General features: G+C 39.2%; 1 non-coding gene across 1 annotated transcript; it reads left to right on the forward strand.

Moving 5' to 3' along the window:
- Positions 1 to 3,898: 3,898 nt before the first annotated feature.
- Positions 3,899 to 4,004, forward strand: LOC130038107 (U6 spliceosomal RNA). Its single transcript, XR_008794599.1, has one exon. It is a non-coding gene; the product is annotated as a U6 spliceosomal RNA (small nuclear RNA).
- Positions 4,005 to 22,022: the final 18,018 nt, after the last annotated feature.

Below are 22,022 nucleotides of genomic sequence, written 5' to 3' on the forward strand. Positions count from 1 at the left end.
ACATTTAAAATGCAAAGAATAGTTGAAAGAGTAGATTTCCTTTCTTTAAATTTGTTTTTATATTTTAATTGAGGTATCCTAGTCTACAGTAGTATTGAAGTTATTATTTTATAGTTGCAAAGTCTGTACAAATTTCTCCATCAGTGTTTCAATATTGAAAGGTGAACTTGTACTTGAGACCAGTCCAGTCTCTATTAAAAACAGAATGAAGACTTCTTAAAATATTGAAAATGGAATGACCAAGTGATCTAGTCATTCCACTCATAGGCATCTATCCTAAATACACAAAAACACTAATTTTTATAATGAAATTATGAGTGCACACTTATGTTCATTGTAGCTCTATTTAGAAAAGCTGAAAACAACCCCAAATACCCAATAATAAATGAGTAAATAAAGAAGTTGTGGTACGTATACACAATGGAGTATCCACTCCACTCAGTTATAAAAAAAATGGAATCTTGAATTTTACTACAATATGGATGAAACTAGAAAGCATCATTTTATGTTAAGCAAAGTAAACCTGAGGGAGAAAGACAAATATTAATGGATCTCATGTCTATGTGGCATATAAAGAAATAAAAAAAAGCAAAAGATCAGGCAATGTCCAACAGTGCAGGGGGAAGAGAGAATTTTTAGACTCTGACAGAACTGAGGTTACCAAGTGAAGACAGGAAATAGAGCTGGATGGGAAATACCCGAATTATTGCCACTTTGTTTGTGGGTATGATGTGGTTATATTGTATCCCTAAAAGATGAAACATTTATATTCTTGTAAACCATGCTCAATATAATAGGGAAAAATAAATAAGTCAATAACTCATGAGTTTTTTTTTTGAATTGTTAACATCTATTTCAGATGACTGTGAGGATTAAAAAAAAAAGATGGAACTATGGATGAAGAGATTTTATCACCATGTGACTTTGAAAGCTTAAAATATCTGTCCAGGCAGGCCCATAAACGTTAGAATCCTTTTTTCCCCCTTTTTTTCAGCTATCCACTCCACTCTGGAGTAGTACAGAACCTCTATGTGTAGAAGATAATGGTAAGAATATTTGTGTTTTACTAGCTACAAGGACTTTGTCCCCAAACCCCAAAGTGAATGTCAAGCCTCAGTGAGCTCTGCTGCCTGATGAACTATGAAGGGTCCTGTAATGTTTATGCCTCTGAATCTTCTTCTAGTGAGAAGGGGGTGTCTTTCACCTCTGGTCTTTCAAAGGGAAAAGTGTCTAAGAAAGCATAGGCAATATAGGAAAAAAGAAACAGGCAAGCAAACAGAAACAAGCCTTTCTCCATACAGAACAAGTCTGCACATAACTCCTGCCTTGCCTCTCTGGACACTAGAAAGTAGAGCATCTAGAAAGACTGAAGGTGTAGTTTTCACAAAACTGAGCTTACTTCCTCTATTTTAGATACTATGCAGTTTGGGGTGGTTTGAGGGTTGGGAGGTGAACTCCTCCATGAAGACAATTTACTAAAAGGATTAACAGTGGCTTTCATTAGAGCATAAAGATTTTAGATTTGTGAGATTTAAGAGCAAAGAAACTGAGACAGCATCATCAGAAAGAGCATGAAACTTCAGGAAAACTGGTATCAAGGAGTCAGAAAGGAGTACAGAAAATGACTGTGAGAAAAACAGAGACAAACACCCTTTAGGCAAAATTTTGCAGAAACTAACCTGATATCTGAAGGTCTTTTCACATCAAGAGCTCTGATTTCCCAGGGAAGTTGCCCTCCAGGCATGTCTTCATACCTAGAGGACTTAGAAATGTCCATCCAGCTCCAGAACTTCAAGCTGCTCTTCAGACAAATCTAAATTGTTGCACTGTATTAATTGTAACCAATCTAACTCACCTTGTAGAAGATGCTGTGCTGCAAATTAGAGAGAGCTGAGATTTGAAGAAAGTCCCATAGATAACCATCATTATGGATGTATGGCTAAAAACATGAGGAAGTATTACTGGTCATAGCAAAAAAGCAAGGAAATCAACTCGTTTGATAGTTTCCTAGAAATAGAACTGGACTAACCATGTAACCTCTGCTTTCCTACTCCATGCAGATCATTTGTGGAGAAGGCATAATATTTGCAGTTTTCCTCACCTTATCACAATAGAGAGGTAGAAGAATGGTCCGAGTTTAGCAAGTTTGCCTCACAAAAGCCTATTCCTAGCTACTCTTGCTTATTCTCAAAATTGTGAGCAATCCCATATTTGAATTGATTTGAGATTCATGCATATTTGACTACAGAGAAAGGAAAGTATGTGATGCTCATAACAACTGGCAAGAATGTGGGAAAACAGCAGGAGGTACTCAGAAAACTCTTGAATATACAGGGCAAGCACTCAGTCTCATTTTTATTGTAAGGATTTTTGTCTTGCACTAGTTTTGTTGAGCATGTATGCCTTCCCTAAGATGTCTGTGGGAGAAGAGAGTCACAGAGGGAAGGTCAGCCAAGATTAAATCTGGACACTAAAGAATTATTGTCTTCGGGCTGAAAAGAGTTCATTTAAAATGGTTTAGGTAAAAAGTTTGATAAAGACAGTAGTTACAGAAGATATTACCAAAATTTGCCCTTGGTATTGCAAGGCTCACAGCTACTTAACAGGGAACCAAGGTCAGCTCTCACCATCATCCTTTCAAATTGGATCAGTCCTGGGGAGAAATTCACAGCTATAAAGATCGACATTTGTGGCACCAACTTGAACGGGGCAGCTTCTGGCAAACCATGAAAGTAACTCCCCACCCAGCAGAACTTGTCTCTACATTTCAGAACCTGCCCTTATCCTTCTTGCCCTCCTCCTCATGATATTTTATCTTATCCTACATCCCTTTCCTCTTCCTCTTTTCTCTCTGTCTGCCCTGGGCACTACCCTGTGGGATTGATTTGACAACAGCAGCCAAGCTTTAGCTTCTTAATTTGTTTCACTTAGAGTTTTTCTTTTTAAAGCTTTTAGGAGTTTCATCTCACATTATAATTCTGATTAAGTGGCTCCTGCTTTGCCTCCCTCCTAGGCTTGTTATAAGAACAGAGGAGTGTTGGGTACTTTGTGTCTATAATGGTCCCAGAACTCCCTAGAGGGAGGTTTTATATTTAAGACAACAAAAATAACTCTCATTACAATTAATAAAAGAAAAATGAGGCTCCCCATGTGGAATCTCAATAAGCCTCCAGTATATTAAACATTCAGGGAAGAGATTTGCAGAAGACTCAGCCAGTTATATTCAAGAGGGGACCATTATAGCACTGGGAAACAGATGACAATAGATGATGTTCAAGACTGTCACTTGCCACTGAGCTTTAAGTAGCTACAACAGCATTCTTGCTTCTGTGTTCTTAGATTAGAGAGATAACAGGGGTCTGAAGTGTGCTTCCTTGTATTACTCCTCTCACTCTTAGCTTCTTAAACTGTGGGTTCATGATCCCATAGCATAACTAAATATGGAGATCACAAGGCTTTGGAAAGATTTTTGAATACCCAGTGAACAAAAGTTAATTCAACATTAACCACATAATAAATCTGAGGTGTTTCTGGCAGTGCTCACCTGTGATGCATTTCTCAGACAGAAGGGAGTTTTGAGTAGAAAAAGCTTAATAAGCCCTGCTATAATTCGCTTGCCCTCCATACCATTAGGTGTAATGCTTGGGAAGGCACTCCCAATATATACATTATCTTATTTAATCAGTGCAGTGCAATAATGTAGTTCTGAAATGAAATGAGTCATAGTTGAATCTACACACTACTGTACTATTTTGGTGATTCTAGTCAAGCTACTTAACTTCTTTGAACCTCAGCTTGTGCTTTTAGAACAGGAGTTAAAGGCCTTGCGTATGAGCACCTCTTACACACTGCTGGGTATGTTTCTCTAATTAAATGTTTTAATAAAAAAATTAGAATTGTGATTGATTTGGCAGCATATAAACTAAAATTGGAATAATTCAGAAGGATTATCATGGCCCCTGTGCAAGGATGACACACAAATTTGTGTAGTATTGCATATTTTGAGAGAGAGAGGGAGAGAGAGAGAGAGGGAGAGAGAGAGAGAGAGAGAGAGAGAGCAGTACTGAAGGTAGCAAAATCAAAGAAGGAAATTGTTTATAAAGGAGCATCCTTAAGATTTACAGCCAACTTATCTGACAAAATTCTCTGGTCCCAAAGACAGTGGGGGTATTCAGTGAAAAAAAAACTCAATGAAATGAACACCTTACAAAGAATGCTTTACCCAACTAGACTTTCATTCATACTTGAAGGAACAATACACAGCTTCACAGACAAACAACAGCTCAGGGACTTCTAAACTCAAAACCATGGTTACAGAAAAAACTAAGCAGGCTACTTTAAGACAATCCCCTCAAATATACCAAAATCTTGCAGAAATACAGGACAAAACCCTATAACAATAATCTCCCTCAATGTCAATGGGCTAAATGCACTAATTAAAAGGCACAGAGTGTCTTTTAAAAAATTGAACCCAATATTCTGCTGCCTGCAAGTAATACATCTGAACAGTAAGAGTAAACACAAACTCAAAGTCAAAGGCTGGAAAACAATTCTAAAAGCAATAAACTCCCTCAAAAAAGCTGGAGTGGCATGCCAGTAGCAGATCACATAGAATTCAGACTGAAGAGGATTATAAGAGACACCGAAGGTCATTTCTTAATGATCAAGGAATCTGAACATCAGGAAGAACTCACACTCCTAAATGTATATGCACCTAATGAGTAATCAGGAAAATACTTAAAACAACTGCTCATAGAATTGAAGACATTGATTGCAACACAATAATAGTTGAAGATTTCAATAACACTTTATCACCTCTTGATAGATCAACCAGACTAAAGGTCAGCAAGGCCAAACTTTATTTGAGGGAAGAAATGGCAAAGAGGGGTTTAATAGATATATGTAGGATACTTCACATACAAAGGACAGCTTTCCCCCCCAAAAAAAGCTGGATACACATTTTTCTCCAGTACACATGGGACATTCTGCAAGATAGACTACATGAAGGCCCCCAAAACATACCTCCATAAAATTAAAAGGATAAAAATTGTGTCAATGATCTTTTCAGACCATGATGTGTTGAAAATAGAAGTGAATCACACATAGACATGGAGAAGCAAATTAAACACCTGGAAATTAAACAGCTCACTACTGAAATACCAGTGGTTTATTGAGGAAATCAAGAGATTCCTAGAAAAAATTGAGAATGAAGACATGAGTTCTAGAACTTATGGGGCATGACAAAAACAGTGTTAAGAGAAAAGTTTATAGTTCTTCAAGCATTTCTCAGGAAGGAAGAGTAAGCCCACATAAGTAATTTAACCTCACAGATCTTGGAAAATAACCAACAAAAGAAGCCCAAACAAGGCAGGAGGAAGAAAAGAATAAAACCTAGAGTAGAAAATAACAAGTTTGGAGACAAAAAAATAATCCAAATATCAATGAAACCAAGAGCTGGTTCTTGGAAAAAATAAAGTGATCGATAAATCACTAGCAAAACTGACAAAGAAAGAGAGAGAATGAATCCTAGTAAACAGAAAAATAAATTAAAGAGGGGACATCATAACAGAAACCACAGAAATTCTAAGGATCATTAGATATTACTTTGAGAATCTTTATGCCATGAAACAAGAGAACCACAAAGAAATGGAAAAATTTCTGAATTCCTATAACCTCCCAAGACTCACCCAGAAGATCTGGAAGACCTGAACAGACCTATTACTATCATGGAAATTTAAATAGTAGTCAAAAGTCTCCACAAAAACAAAAGCCATGACACAGATGGATTCACTAGTAAATTCTTCCAAATAGAGGACCTACTTCCAATCCTGTTCAAGCTTTTCCAGGAAATTGAAGAAACAGAAACACTTTCAGTTTCTATGAGGTAATTAACACCCTAATCCCCAAAGCAAAACAGAGAAACCACGAAAAAAGAGAAAAACTGTCTTATATTCCTGATGAAGACATATGCAAAGATTCTCAACAAAATACTAGCAAATAGAACCCAAAGACCCAATAAAAAGATGATACACCATGACCAAGTAGGATTCATCCCAGGATGCAAGGATGACTTAACACTCGCAAGTGAATCAACATAATACATCATATGAATAAAAAAAAAGATAAAACCATATGATCATACCAATAGATGTAGGAAAAATATTTGACAAGATCCAACATCCATTTATGATAAAACTATCAACAAAATGGAAGTTGAAAGAACTTTCCTCAGTATAGTCAATGCCATTTATCACAAGCCCACAGCGAGCATCAATCTCAATGGGGAAAAACTAAAAGACTTCCCTCTAAGATCAGGGATTACAAGATTGTCCACTCTTGCAACTTCTATTCAATAGAGTACTGGAAGTACTTGCCATAGCAGTTAGGCAAGAAAATATATCAATAGTATTTATATAGAAAAGGAAGAAGTCAAGCTATCACTATTTGTAGATATGATATTATACTTAGAAAATCCTAAAGACTACATAAAAAGCTCCTAGAAACAACTTGTATAGTAAAGTGTCAGGTTACAAAATCAATACCTCAGTCAATGCTCCATAGATTTCCTCTGTACAAAAAAAATGGAAGAGAAGAAAGAGATATTAAAATAAACTAATCCTGTTCACAACTGTGCCTCAGAAAAATCAAGGATCTCTGAATCAGCTTAACTAAAGGGGCAAAGAACGTTTACAAAGAAAACTATGTAACACTACTTCAGGAAATAAAACAGGACAGAAAGAAATGGAGGTGCATCCTTTACTCATGGGTTGAAAGATTAACATAGGCAAAATGGCAATACTGCCCAAAACATTGTACAGATTCACTGAAGTCTCTATAAAAATACCCAGGACATTTTTCTTTTTCTTTTTTTTGTCATTATGTCATTGGCAAGATATTTTTTAAAGAAATAGGCAAAACACTCTCTAAATTCATATGGAACAATAAACCCCCATGGATAATTTAAAGCAATTCTTGAGAAAAAGAAAATGGTAGTTATCACCTTCCCCAACTTCAAACTGTACTACTAAGCAGTAGTAATTAAAACAGCATGACATTGGAATAGAGACAGAACCACATACCAATGGAATGAAGTTGAATGAACTGACACAGATTCTCAAATATATGATCATTTAATTTTTGACAAAGGAGCAAGAAATATTAAGTGGAGCAAGGAAAGCCTCTTCAACAAGCGGTGCTGGGAAAACTAGACAGCTGCATGCAAAAAAAAAAATGAACTCAGACATCTTTCTAACACCAGGCTCAAAAGTTAGATCAAAATGGATTAAAGACCTCAATATCAGACCTGAATTCATAAGGTACATGGAGGAAAAGGTAAGCAGAAACCCTTCATGACATTGAAGCTAAAGACATCTTTAAAGATGAAACATCACTTACCAAGAAAGAGGAAGCAAAGATAAACCAATGGGACTAATGATTGGAAGCCTGCCTCAAGCGCTGAGACAGAAGGTAATTGGGATAGAGAAGGGACCATTATGACAAATATATAAGAACTGTGTGCTGAAAGCAGGTAAAAGAACAAATATGATAACCTCACAGTATCTATATTGTAAACCATAATGCCAAAAAGGAGAAAGAGGGGGAAGGTGCCTGTCATAGAGGCAGGAAGAGGAGAGGGGGCAGGAGGGAAACTGGGGTCATTAATTGACACTGGTGGAGGGATGTTGAATCACTGTATGATTGCAACTGAATCATGAACAGCTTTCTCACGGTGACTCAATTAAAAAATAAAAATCACTTGTATCACTTGTATCACTTGTCATCCCATTGCTCATCGATTTGCCAGAGTGGGCACCAGTAACATCTCCATTCATCCCTGTCAGGTGCTAGTGTAACCCAATGTGTCTGCTTGCTCCAGGAATACAATGAGCATCAAATTTTTTATTCAAAAAAATAAAAATAAATAAAAAGTTTTAAAAATTGGACTTTATTAACCTAAGGAATTTCTGCACCTCAAAATAAATGGTGACCAAGATATAGATTAAAATCTTTTTATGACATCTTATTATCTCATTCCTACTTTGGACAAACTTGCAGGCTATCGAATGTAGCCTGCCCACAGGGCAGAGTCTGGCAAACTCTCCATGGCATACCAAATATGCCAAATACCAGTAACAATGATGGGTCTCATTCTCCTAAAGAGCCTTGAATATAATCTCAGGGCTAGGATGAAAGAGACGTTACTGGGGCCTGCTCGAGGCAATCGACGAATAACAGGATGATGAATGAATGAAAAAATGAAGATATAGATTCAGCCCACAGAATGGGAAAGATTGTTTTTCCAGTACCCATCAAAAAAGGGTTACTATCCAAGATATATAAGGAACTAATAGAATTTTATAAGAAGAAAACCTCCAATCCCATCAACAAATGGGGAGAATAAACAAACAGAAACTTCATCAACTAAGAAATACAAATGGCTTAGTTGTATTTTTCCTAAGGGGGCAAAGAACCTTTACAAAGAAAATTATGTAACACTACCTCAGGAAATGAAACAGGACAGAAAGAAATGGAGGTGCATCCTTTACTCATAGGTTGAAAGATTAACATAGGCAAAATGGCAATACTGCCCAAAACATTGTACAGAAAAAAATGCTCTACATCAGGGAGATGCAAACCAAAACAACATTGAGACATCACCTTGCTTCACAGAGATTGGCACTCATCAAAAAGTATAAGGACAACTGGTGCTGGCATGGAAAGGGAACAACAGCAAAAAAATACCAAACCATTGAATGAGACTAACATTCAAAGACAGTAGATGAGAGAGCCAGGTTGGAAGATCCACTGTTGAAAGCCTGCCTCAAGGGCTGGGGGATATGGCAGCTATGATCAAAAAGGGACCATTATGACAATGATAGTTGGAAGGGATGGTTCTGGATGGGAGGTGTGTGCTGAAATTGGGTAAAGGGTCAGCATGATAGCCTCTCAGTATCTGTATCGCAAACCATAATGCCCAAAAGGGGAGAGAGAAAGAAAGAGGAGCCAAAGAGAGAAAGAGAGAAGAAAAGTGCTTGTCATGGTTAAAAACCGTAAGTATTCCTTCCCTCTCTTTCCACATAGGGCTAATGGGAGAGCAATTGTGTTGGTATAGAGGTTAATTCCTAGTTTTTTCTCATATAAATCTCTCTCTATCCCCTGTAGGGAAAGGTTTTTCCAAGTGTTTTAACCTTGGATATGGTAAAGAAGATGTATTTTAATCTAATAATGATCTTAGGGCCCCATATCATGAGTCCATAGCACCCTCTTACTGCCCCACTTCACACACATGCTCCCTCACTTTCTCCTTCCCTTCCTTTATAAGGAATTTTAAATTTAGTTAGACGAAGGGATCATTCAAGATAGTAGGAAACTGAGAATTTTCAGAACATCTCAACATCCAAGGAGATCTGAGTCTTTGGTTTTAAATCAACAATCTTGGGTTGAAGTGTTCACTCCATCATTCTTTAGGTGGACCCTGTGTATGTGGTTTGGACTCTTCAAGATTTTTTATTAGTGATTATAAAATGGGATTAAGGAAAACAACTGCCATGAAATAGCAACAAGATCATTTGCTACTGATAAAATGTTCATTTGAGTATCTTCCTGTGCATGGCAGGTCCTAAAGATGAAAAACGCAGTTACTTCCTTAGCATTGATGAAACAGTCCTAGGCATATAGTAGCAGTTTACTAAATCATGGCCAGGATTATCCTTCACATTTTTTCTGATGTAGTGCATGAGACATTTAATGAGTGGCTTGGGATGAGTGATATCCATGTGCATGGATTGATAGCAGTGCCAGTGCTAGCACAGATGTTAAAGCCCATGTCAGCATCATGGGAAGTGTCAGTGACCTGGAAACTTGATGTAATGACTAAAAAGACTATGGAAACATGGTTACACAGGAAATTCAAGGAAGAGTTACTTACCACCCAGAAGTATTTAGACATTGTAACAGCTGGTATGGTCTTAGTAGTGATAGTAAATTTTAACTGATAAATATTTACATGTTATTAAAGTCATAGCATACACTTTTGATATTGAGATTTTCTGCCAATATATAATAAGAGAAGAATTAGCTCTTGGATGATATTGTTATATAGAAAGCTTCTCCTGGGTGAAAATAATGTTGTATTTTTCAGCTCTAAGAAGTACATATGATGTGATCAAGAAGGAGTTATTTTGTTATCGGTATCAAATGATCCCTGCCTGATACTACACAAGATCCCCCCCAAAAAAGTCAAATGACAAGCTCAAGATAGTAGAAAGCTTTACTGTGTCAGGTGCCAAGAGTTCTCAGCCAGTGTAGTTGGATGTTGTCACCTTTCCAAGGGCCTCCTGTCCTCTGGGAACTTAATTCTACAGAGGTTCTCAAGTCTGTAAATGGTAAAGAGGATGATAGGGGTCAGTTGCAAGAGAGAGGGAGCAGGTACAAGGAATCCATTAAAGAGCAGAGGAAGAAACTTCATGACACTACCTCTGACCATGGTAAAAGAAATAATAATAAAGGTTTCAGACAGCTCCAGCATCCTGCCAATATTATGTGTTTCTTTGAAAGCCTTCATCCCTCCCTCTAAATACTGATGATTGAGGTATATGAAGTAACGTATTTCAACAAATAAAAAACATTCCAGTCAATGAGAGAGTGGAGAATTGGAAAATTCCCATGCATAATGGAGAAGCCATTTACAAGAATCACTGCAAGTAATGGCACATTCTTACCTATTCTGACTTAAGGTCATGGAAGTTCAGAGCTTATAGAAATCATCCAGCCCATTTAATCTGGAAAACTGAAGACCAGCAAGGTAAAATACATCATCATAACTGAGGACTCTTGATCCTCAAGTCAGGGGTCAGTTATATCATGCTAACATTTCTTTCTCTCAATTTCAGAAAACAAGCACACATATACAAAAGGAGGACACTGAGGAATAATCAATGCATCATGAGGCAGGCATTTTGGGAAAAGATTTGTGACAAAATATTCTCCAAAGAATACATAAACACATACATTTAAGATGATTATTCTGGTTGCCAAGACAACAAAAGAACAAAATGATAAAGTGAAATTATTAAGGAAATCTTCCCGAGTTCTGTACCCAAATCACATTGAGACTGAGTTGAAGCACCTTTCGCCTTAGAATAGTAGCCCAAAGAAAGTGTCTGGGAATGAGACATAGGCCTCTAATTATAAAACCTGGACTGCCATTGCCATGAAAGTTTTGCAGAGCAAAAGTATAGTACAGCAGTGTGTTGCAGGCCAGCGCAAGTAGGAGACTAATTCCATTCACATGTGTCTAGAAGCTTTGTTTAGGGGGAAGCAATCCAAAGGCAAAAGCACAGTTCATTTTAATAGCACTGAGGTTTGTGTGCATGTCTAATCATGGGATCAGTAAATTACATGCCTGGTGCACAGACCATATGACCTTTGTGGGATTCTGGAACATTTGAGTGAGCTTGGAAGAAATACTAAGAACAGAAAATTCTCCAAGCATGAGGCCAAGTTATGAAGCTGTTATGCAGGGTAGATGAGTAGCAGTGAGGAGAAATGTGCTCTTGAGCATCTTCTAAGCCTGGGGCACTGAACCAGGCACTGGAAAAGAATTAACCACCCCACAAAACCACTATAGAGGAAACTGCATTAACTCCTTTCATGAATGGGTAGCTCTCAAAGGAGGCTCTAAATGTTCATCACCAAAAGAGGCCAGAGATTGAGGATCACAGTAAAGAATCTGCATCCATTCCTGCCTGCCTGGGTCATATCCAGTCCTGCCTGCCTGAAAAAAAAAAAGAGCTTGAAACCATAAGACAAAGATTCTAACAACGACCAATAGAAATTAGTTAAAAAGTCAACGCATTAATATGCCACAGATAGTGACTTAGGAAAGGAAATGCTAATAGCAGCATCGCCTCCTTTGGCCTTTCCTCTGAACTGCTGACCTTGTTGATTGAGAACTGCTGATGAGCCTCAGGGCCTCTAGAGCACAGCTTGGAAAATTAAAATATAAAATTAAACATTTTTTTTAAAAAGTAAACACTATAAAAATACTACACTATCCTCCCGTTGTTCATTGATTTGCTCGAGCGGGCCCAGTAATATCTCCATTTTGAGACTTCTTGTTACTATGTTTGGCATATTGAATACGTCACGGGTAGCTTGCCAGGCTTTGCAGTGTGGGTGAGATACTCTTGGTAGCTTACAGGGCTCTCCGAGAGGGGCGGAGAAATCAAACCCGGCTCGAACCCAGCTCGGCTGGGTTGGCTGCATGCAAGGCAGATGTCCTACCGCTGTGCTATCACTCTCACCCCAACAACCAAGTGATGTCAACAACATAGAAATTATCCTTCCTCATATAGGATACTTTGTAAGGATATTCTGTGTGGAATACTAATTTCAGAACATCTAAGAAGCCAGACTTGATGACCTCACTATAAGTTTCTCAAAGATACACACTGTTCCCATCATATTTGTACATTCGTTCCCATGAAAATGTTCTCTTCCCAGAATTCTAGCGCTTTTGAAATGGCTTACCCATTCCACATACCCTGCAGGTAAAGACGTATTCACTTACCCCGTGCTCATTTCTGTGTCTTCCTCCATATTAGGCAGAATTCAGTAGGCCATCACTGTTATCACTATCACTGTCACTGTTATCATCAATCTGGAGGCAATGTGTGAGATATTTAATAAGTGGCACTTACAAGGACTCATTTATAAGCATAAATAGTGTTAAGATATCCTTGTAGCTTTGGCAACCTTTGATCTGAATGCTTCCTTCTCTATGCCAGTACTCTCAACAGATACATATATGCCAGGCACAGTTACTGGCACTAGGGATACAGCCCTCTTCTGGTCTTCCTGGAAAAGTCATTCAGTCAGTTCTAATTTTGGACCAATCAGTAATAAACATTGATCCAAGAAGCACCTGCTGTGCTAGTGTATCCTAAGCACTTTTAGGGAGATGATACAATAAATGCTGACTCTGTCCTCAAGAACCTAATCATTCAGCAGAGCCACGGAAACTACACACAGCAAAGGAAAATGGACAAACTCAGCAGAATAGAGAGTCCCCAGGTGAAGGAAATGGTACAGAATACTTGCTGTTAGATCTGGGCCTCGGAGCTGGTTTTCTAAAAACTGATTTACAAGATTAACAGTTGGAGCAAAATCTTAAAGGAAAAGAGAAAGTGATTCAGAGTGAATGTGGCAAAGTCCTTTACAAGTTCTATTTCATCAGAGTTCAGTTTTTTTTTTGTTTGTCTGGGGGTGGGGGTCACACCTGGTGGTGCTCATGAGACCATGTGGTGCCAAGTATCAAAACTTCTAGCAAACAGAGCCTTATTGAGCTATCTTAGCCTACTGTGCTTTCTTGCTAAACACACCTCCCCTACCTTTTTCTGTTAAATTTTTGTTTGTTTGGTGATGGTTTCATATAGCAGTGCTTAACTGGAGACACAGTTCTGGGATCAAACCCAGCTCTCCTGTATGCAAACTAAGGCCATTTATATCTCTGGCACTCAGCAGTACTTTTGCAATATATCTTCATCATAAATGTTAGACTGCTCAATTCTCATCTTCTTTTTCCTTCTGGAAAATCATTCACTAACTTGCACAATAGAATGCCTAAGCAGGCATCAAGGGTGGGGTGAGTGGCACCAAAGGAAATGGCCTTATGTCTCACATAGTGCGTGTCAGTTGGTGTATCTTATAGTAGTGCCCCCAGAGGTGGCCCTATGCAACTGTGATGTACCTTAATCTAACCTGAGCTGAATTTCTGGCTGCCCAAATTTACTTAATCTATATGTAGTTTTCCGTTCTAACGCAGTCCTCTTAGTTCTATGAATTATCTAACATCCTTCCAATGAATCAGTTTTCTGCTTAAGTTAATCAAGTATGCCAAGTTGCCTTTCTACAAAAGTAAATACTAATACATCTTGGTTCTAGGCATCATTCACTCTTTTGTACAGATACAGAAACAAGTCTGGGAAACCTAGAATATAGCCAGTTAGTGATTGAGATAAGTTTTTAAGCTGAAGCTTACTGACTTTAAAGATAGAGATTTTTCCACTGCATGCTATGTTAATCAAGATGCCTACAGAGAGATAGCAAGGGGGACGGGGAGAGGGGAAGAAAGATAGCTTAAACTGAATTTAGCCCAAAAGGATCAGGATTGATGAATAATTGAGATGCATGTATTTGTTGCTAATTAATCTATTCCCCCAAACAAATAGACTCTGCCTGTCATTTATATCTATATAAAACATAAGACCCTCACAATCAGGAAACTCTTCCTCACATGGTGACTTTCTCTATATTTATATACTCATAATCACAAGCTCAATAAAAAGGGGGAAATAAATTTTTTCCAAAATATTGGGGCTGTCACACTCTGAAGAATCTTAGTACACAGGAATAGAATACTTTGCCAGACATATCTAATTTCATGGGCTTTATCCTTAACTTTGTGTAGAATCACCACCACTTAAATTTTATTGGGCTGGGAGATAGTACATTGTATAAGTTCCTTTCTTCATATGTGGCCAACCCAGGCTCAATCCCTAGCACTACATATGGTCCTCTAAGCATCACCTGGAATGATCCCTGAGAATACAGCCATGAGTATAACTGGCTATAATTCCAAAACAAAATTTAAAGTCCTAGTCTCACAAAGAGACTCAAGAGTTTTACTGGAAGTAGGGTGGGTAGCAAAAATGATAGGAGATCACTGATATCTCCTGCCTCTATGGTGTGGCCAACTCTCCTCTTCATGCCCTTCTTCCCACTGCAGTCAAGTTCTCTTCCATAACTGGATCTCATCTCCCACAAACCAGCCATATCACTTCTTCCTCTTAAGCAAGTTTCCTTCAAATTATGTTTCTATGTTTTTATTTATTTTTGTTTTGAGGACACATGTAGCAGTGCTCAGGGCTTACTTCTGGCTTTGCAGTCCTGGAGAGGCTTGGGGGGACCATGTGTGGTGCCAGGGATTGAACTTGGCTAAGTGCAAGGAAAGAACCCTACCTGCTGAATTGTCACTTGAGCCCCAAATTTCTTCACATAGATGGTACACATTAAGAACGTAAATTACTCTTTCCATGACCTTTGAATTTTAAATTAAAGAGAAAATATGGTACATAGGGCACAGTTGCTATGAAGGTTGCCCATTAAAGAAGAAAATCCAGACTGTGGAGAATTGATTGGCACATCATGATTTTTCAAAGGCCTGAAGTCCTAACAGGGGCAGCTAGTCACTCTGGTTCCAAGTTGAAAATAAAGTGACCCTAGGATCCCAGGGGCTGGAGCGATAGCACAGCGGGTAGGGCGTTCGCCTTACAAGCAGCCAACATGGCCGACCTGAGTTCGATTCCTCCGCCCCCCTTGGAGAGCCTGGCAAGCTACCGAGAGTATTCGATATGCCAAACACAGTAACAACAAAAGTCTCCAATGGAGACGTTACTGGGCCTGCTCGAGCAAATCGACGATCAACGGCAGGGCCTTTACCTTTTACCTTTTAAGATCCCAGAGCAGAGGTTAAGTACCAAAGAAAGGGGGTGTACTAAGGGTCCAACAGCTCAGGGAAATAATATTCAAGAAGTTTATAGAGAAAGAAAATCCTGGAGTGAGGTGAGTATTTAGAACTAGAACATGATGCCAAGGGAATAGAATGCCATGGGAGACAACAGCAGGGAGGGTCAGAGAGGGGGTTCACACTGAGAATGGCTGGCTTATGAAGAGATCATTTTGAATTTCAGATGGTATGCAGTGGGGTGGGCTGGCTTTCCATGGGACTGGGTTGAACTGACTATTGGCCACCATCGAAGGCCACCCTAAAGTGCTGCCCAGCATGCTCCTTGTATCTAGATTTTTCCCTCTGCTCTGACTCTGAAACTCCCCCTAGAACTGAGTATGAAATGAGAGTTTCTCCTTGTTTGAAATTGCAGACTGGCACTGCTTACCCAACACCAACTGTTAACAAAGCCTGGGGCTAGATATGGGTGATCCATAAAGGAAAAGGAAGGTATTTTCAACTGCTCAAGGTAAGCTGAGCAGCTGAGATTTTAAAACTCATGATAAAATAGTAGTTATATAATAAAGGCTTATATGTGGTTGCCATAGGAACTCATAAGTAGAGTAATTAACCTGGTTGCCCCGAAGGTTGTGGGAGGGAACAGTGGGCAACGAGCTGGAAGGGAAATTTGTGACTGATTCTCCATGGTACAGCATAGGTTGAGAAAGATGTAATAGAAACAAAAGGCTGGATAAAATATACAAATATAAATAAGCAAAATGTAAATATAAATCAGTTCATAGCAGGGTCTCAAATCTTTCCCTAGACCATGAGCCCTGAGGTTTGTATGCTTAGTGCTTGGCATGGTGCCTTCTACATTGAGGGGACTTAGTGTATGTTTATGAATTAAACAAATGAACCTTGCTTTGCCTTTGGAACAGAATGTAGACCTGTAGGACCAAGGGACACTGCTTCCTAAAATATTATCACAGCCTTTAATTTCTCATTATAACTCACTGAGCAGATTAATTAATAACTACTATGGAAAGAGGAGAGCAAAGTGATAATTAATAGCTATTGGCCAAGCTATTGCTGAATTAAGAGCCCAATTATGAAATGAACAAAGCCCACCCAAAAAGCAGCATGAATTTCAGAAGCAAGAAAAGGTCACAGGTACCAGGAAACCATCGATTTTCTTCATCTGAGCATCTGTTGGATGAGGTGTTGCTCCAAAATAAGAAAACAGAGACATGATTAATATGAGCCTGTGTCAAGATACGACTCCATCATCTGAGTCTGCGCTTTCTACAAGAGCAAGTACTATTACTGGGTCTCTCTTCCTCCTGGCAATCAGCACAGAGTAAAATAAAAAAACAGAGAAGGATCAGTGACTACATCTTCCAACTCAAGGCACAGAATGCCTAGGATGCCTCCATCAGTCCCACGCCCCCTGTATTATATGGTTAACAAATCTCCATGACTTGAATGCTCTTTGATTCTTACTTCAAAAGGCAACACCATCTTGTTTTCAGAAAGATAGTGACTAACGAAATACTAGTACCCAAAGAACTTCAGAAACTTTGATTGTTTGAATAGCTGGGTAATTGCCCAAAACAATGCTCCCTTGGGCAATTTCGTATACTTGTCTTTATTGTACCTATCAAGGACCCTCCTATTCTTTTCCAGAATGCTTCCATTACCTGGACCAGCTGGTATTTCTCTACAAATCAGCCTCTTTAGCACTACTATGACTTCAATTTTCTCTCTTTGGAAATTAATTATACCTATACCATTATCACGCTTCACTCAAATAAGAGAAAGAATCTAGAGTTCCAACTTCCATCGACGGTCAAGAATCATGGATGCTGTCTTGTTTGCCAAGACATCGAAAATCAGATGGGCTGTCCACGTAATGAGATTTGGAGATGACTGCTGAACTAGAGCTATTTCCGACTGGATTCCACAGGATGTCAAAAGATCACGTGGCCGCCCACCTACGAGATGGTCAGACTTCTTCAAGACCCTGAAAGATCGGTTTGAGGCTCTTTGTGTTCCTAGAATGAGCAGACACCATTGGGCTACACTAGCACACGACAGGGAGGAATGGAGACGTTACTGGGGCCCTCTCAAGCAAATCGATTAGTAACGGGATGTCAAGTGATCAAGTGATACCATTACTGTAGCTAATGTTTATTATTTCTATTACTGGGGTTTTTTTTCTATGTCCTAAACTCCAATACTTTAGATTATAGGCTAATAAAATCAAAATCACAAAGTCTAAAATAAAATTTTCTAGGTGCCACCTCAGCAGAGCTCAAGATCCTGGGGTTATTCCTGGAAATACTCAGCCCTTCAATGTGGGGCTGTTGGGTGATGTGATGCTGCTCAGACAAACTACATGGCCATAGTAGACAGTGAACAGAGTACTGTAGAAGGGTCATAATTGTGCTGAGGATTAAATAAGGAGTTTCAACATGCCAGCCATGAATGACAACACTTCTTTTTTGTGGGGGTGGGAGTGGGGGAGCCAAAACAGTGATGCTCATGGGATACTCCTGGCTCTGTTCTGAGTTATTCCTGCCACTGTTCAGGAGACTATCTGGGATGCTGGGAATATACTTCCAGGTAAGGCACATGGAAGGCAAATGCCCTAGCCACTGTACTAAAAATTTAGCTCCAACACCACCACTTCTTGAGCTGCTACTCAAAGATTCAAAACTTTTTTTCTAAAGTATCATTTATAAATCCTTATGTTAAAGGATAAGTTAATAAAATGGGCCAACACTATAAACACTGCCAACAATCTAGGGGCAAAAAGGCAGAAGAGAAGAAAGAACACTTTAAAAGATACTGCTGATACCTACAGCTGGGAATCTGCCTCACTGAAGGCAGGATGATACCTGCTGGCTAGGAAAACTTTTTTTTTTTTAAGTAGGTCCTGTGAGAAAGTCCCTCTTTTTTCTGTCCCTTGGAAAATGCTATCTGAGAGATGCATGAAAATACTCTCTTCCTCTGAAGCAATTATGTTGCAAATTCAATATCATTCAGTCAAAGAAAAAGCAGACACGAGCTTTCAGGATCTGTATGCTACTATATTAAGGCAAAATTCTGTGGCAGAGCCAAGGAATTGCAAAGATTTGATGCAAATGCCCTGGGCTTCCAGGGTGTTTCCCTTTAGTTTTGTGAACTCAAGAGACTGGAGGGTCAAAGTTAATCAGAGTTAATGTATTTTCTTACATTTTATAGACTGAAATTCAACATTCAGTCTGGATATTTTGATGCTGTTGTAGCAGTTTCAGATCTCAGAGTCTACATGAATCAAATTCTTTTCCAGATGCAGTTGATGTAGCAGAAAGGGTGGGTTGAATTGAAAGCTAAGGTTAAGTACCAGTTCTGCTATCCCAAGCTATTTTTGTGCCCTTTGTAGATCTCTTTTTTCTCACTTGCAAAATATGAGAGGTTCCAGAAGTCATCCCCAGACCACAGAAAGGTAGACATACGGGGGTTAGGGGTGAAAGTGGACATGATATGTCATGGTAATGCTGTACCAATACAAAATACTTCCCATTTATTGATGGAAAGCCCCTTCTTTCGTGCAGTGATCTCAGTCCCTTGTAAGAACTATACCTGCCAAGTAGGTAGGTTTCATGAATATTCTTGCCTCCATTAGAGACCCGATTACTGGAAACGTCTCAGGCACATCATGAAAATACTCTCTTCCTCTACAGGAATTGTGCGGCTAATTCAATATCATTCATCCAAAGAAAATGCAGGCATGAGCTTTCAGGTTCTGTATGCTACTATATTAATAGGTGAAAAAGAACAGTGTAATCAACTTGAAATTAATAATTTAAGATTTCTTGATCCAGTAAACAATTTATCCCCAATTTTCCAAGCATTGAGATATTGGCATCATCTGTTCCTTTTCTTTTTGGAAATGAGAAACTCTGATAAGCAATACTGGGTGAAGTATTTTCCAAAATGTAAAGACTTGCTTAGGATCTCCAACTAGTTTTGATTTGACAGGCAAAAGTTTTATTTTCCAAATATATCTTGGGGCTAAAGATTTTTTCTTTTGACCTATAAAGCAAAAACTAAAGCCACTAATACATTAAAACTGAATATAGGTTAACATCCTAAACTCTCTAGCTAAAATCCATCTTTGATTTGCTGTTTGTCACTTTTCTCCTATCATACATTTTTGCTTTTATTGAGTTTCTACCCTTTCTATATATAAAAGAAGAGATAGGAAAGAGCAAAACGAGGTAGTCTTAACTTTCAAAACCAATGACTTGTGTGTGCATTTTGTTTCTTCTTATCAGAAGAAGGCATATAATGGGGCAGTGGGAGACAGAGAGAGAGAGAGAGAGAGAGAGAGAGAGAGAGAGAGAGCTCAATGTATGAGATGTATCAGATATCATCTATACTGAAATAATAGTAAAGCAAGAACAACTATATTTTCTGTACCAAACAGAGTAACCAGGGCCATCTATGGAGGGAGGAGGGCATGATCCTATCCTACCAAAGCCCCAGCGACACTCACGCCCCAACAACTATCATCATGCCTCTGACCAAACCACCCAGTTAAATATTGTGGATTTTTTGAAGCAACATGCCCAAACTCTCAAATATCACTATTTAGATATTTAGAAATATAAGCACACCAGATTGGATAGAAATATAATAAAGAAGCCAACTAATCTCAACTAACAGAAAACATCTACACAGAAGGCTTAACTTGCAACAACAGCTTAGTAAACCCTCAGACAAGTAGTTAACATCCCTAGTAAAGTAAGTAAAGGCCCTCCCGTTGATCGTCGATTTGCTCGAGCGGGCCCAGTAACGTCTCCATTGGAGACTTTGTTGTTACTGGAGTGATAGCACAGCGGGTAGGGCATCTGCCTTGCACGCAGCCAACATGGCTGACCCGAGTTCGATTCCTCCGCCTCTCTCGGAGAGCCCAGCAAGCTACCGAGAGTATTTGATATGCCAGACACAACATCCCTATGGTGAGAAAATTTTCACAAATTTTCTCTGAAATATTTTGGATCATTCCATTAGGCATTCAATAGTAACAAGCAATACAAAATAAATTATTGTGGACCTGCTATGGGGGCAGACTTGAGTAGTGGTCGGGGAAATGCAGACAACAGTAGAGGGAAAGTGAGAGTGGCTGTGGGGTTGGTTGTGGAATATTGAAAGTCTGTAACAAGTCATCAAGAGCAACTTTGTAAGCCATAGTTTGTAAATAAATTGGGAGAAAATAAAGAGAGGAATACCTAAGGTCTGGTGTGGTAATAGATGATAGAATGGGTGGAATTGACAAGGAATTGATAAGCTAATTATTCTTATCTGTTTCTATGAATACATAATATTTGGAGTTTTCAAAGGTGTTTTTTTTTTCTTGAAAATACAAAAATCCCCGTCCCAAAGAGACCCTGAGTCACCACCCATGAACGAGCCCTCTGGCTACTCAGCAAGAGGCTTAAACCATGATCCCAGAGACTCAGAAACAAATCTTGGAACCCAGCGGCTTTTGGCAGAAATGCATCCAGACTCTGCATTAGATAACCAGCCCCAGGCCACCCCAGGTGGGAATAGGTTTCAGGCCTTGGCCTGTTCCCCTTGGCGGCTCGGGGTCCACCATCTTCCAGAGGCCAATGGAAAGCCAGGTGGAGGCCCGCAGTGAGGAGACATGCAGGGTCACATGGGATGGGGGTGGAGCCAGCCCTTTCCTCCCCCCCTCCCCCCCGCCCCAACAAGACCCCAAGTCACTGCTCACAAGCAAGCCCTCTGGCTACTCAACAGGCAGTTTAAATCCCTCCAGGTTTAATTATTAAGATTTCAGAATTTCAAAGTCATGCAGCCACAGTCATGGAGCCTGGCAAGCTCCCCGAGACGTATTCGATATGCCAAACACAGTAACAACAAAGTCTCCAATGGAGACGTTACTGGGCCCGCTCGAGCAAATCGATGATCAACGGGAGGGCCTCTACCTTTATCTCGGGCAGCCACAGTAGTGGCCATGCAACATTGTATACTATACATTATTAGCAATAAAAAACAAATTGTCTAATGTTGCCCTTTTTGGCAGATATGGGGGCTGGGGCTAAATCCCAAATAACAGTGGTGGATCTTGTGTTGAAATAAAGAATGCAATCAAAGTAGAGATAGAGTAATGTGGAAACCATCTGACACACAGTTGGGGAGGGGGTGGGATGGGGGGTATACTGGGGTTTTTGGTTGTGGGAAATGTACACTGGTGAAGGGACAGATGTTTCATGATTGTATGACTGAGACTTAAACCTGAAAGATTTTAACTGTTCTCACAGTGATTCAATAAATACATTTATAAAAAAAAAGAAAAAAGAAAGAAAATACAAAAATGCTTGTATTTGAGGGTTAGGAACCACATGACCACATGGGAATTCTGATCATACACTAATATGATCAAGGTACGGAAGTCTTCTCTGCCAAGGGTCATTGGATATCATTTGGCCAGGCAATACAGGCA

This window comes from Sorex fumeus, unplaced genomic scaffold (genome assembly GCF_029834395.1).
Source record: "Sorex fumeus unplaced genomic scaffold, SorFum_2.1 ptg000006l, whole genome shotgun sequence".
NCBI classification, from domain to species: domain Eukaryota; kingdom Metazoa; phylum Chordata; class Mammalia; order Eulipotyphla; family Soricidae; genus Sorex; species Sorex fumeus.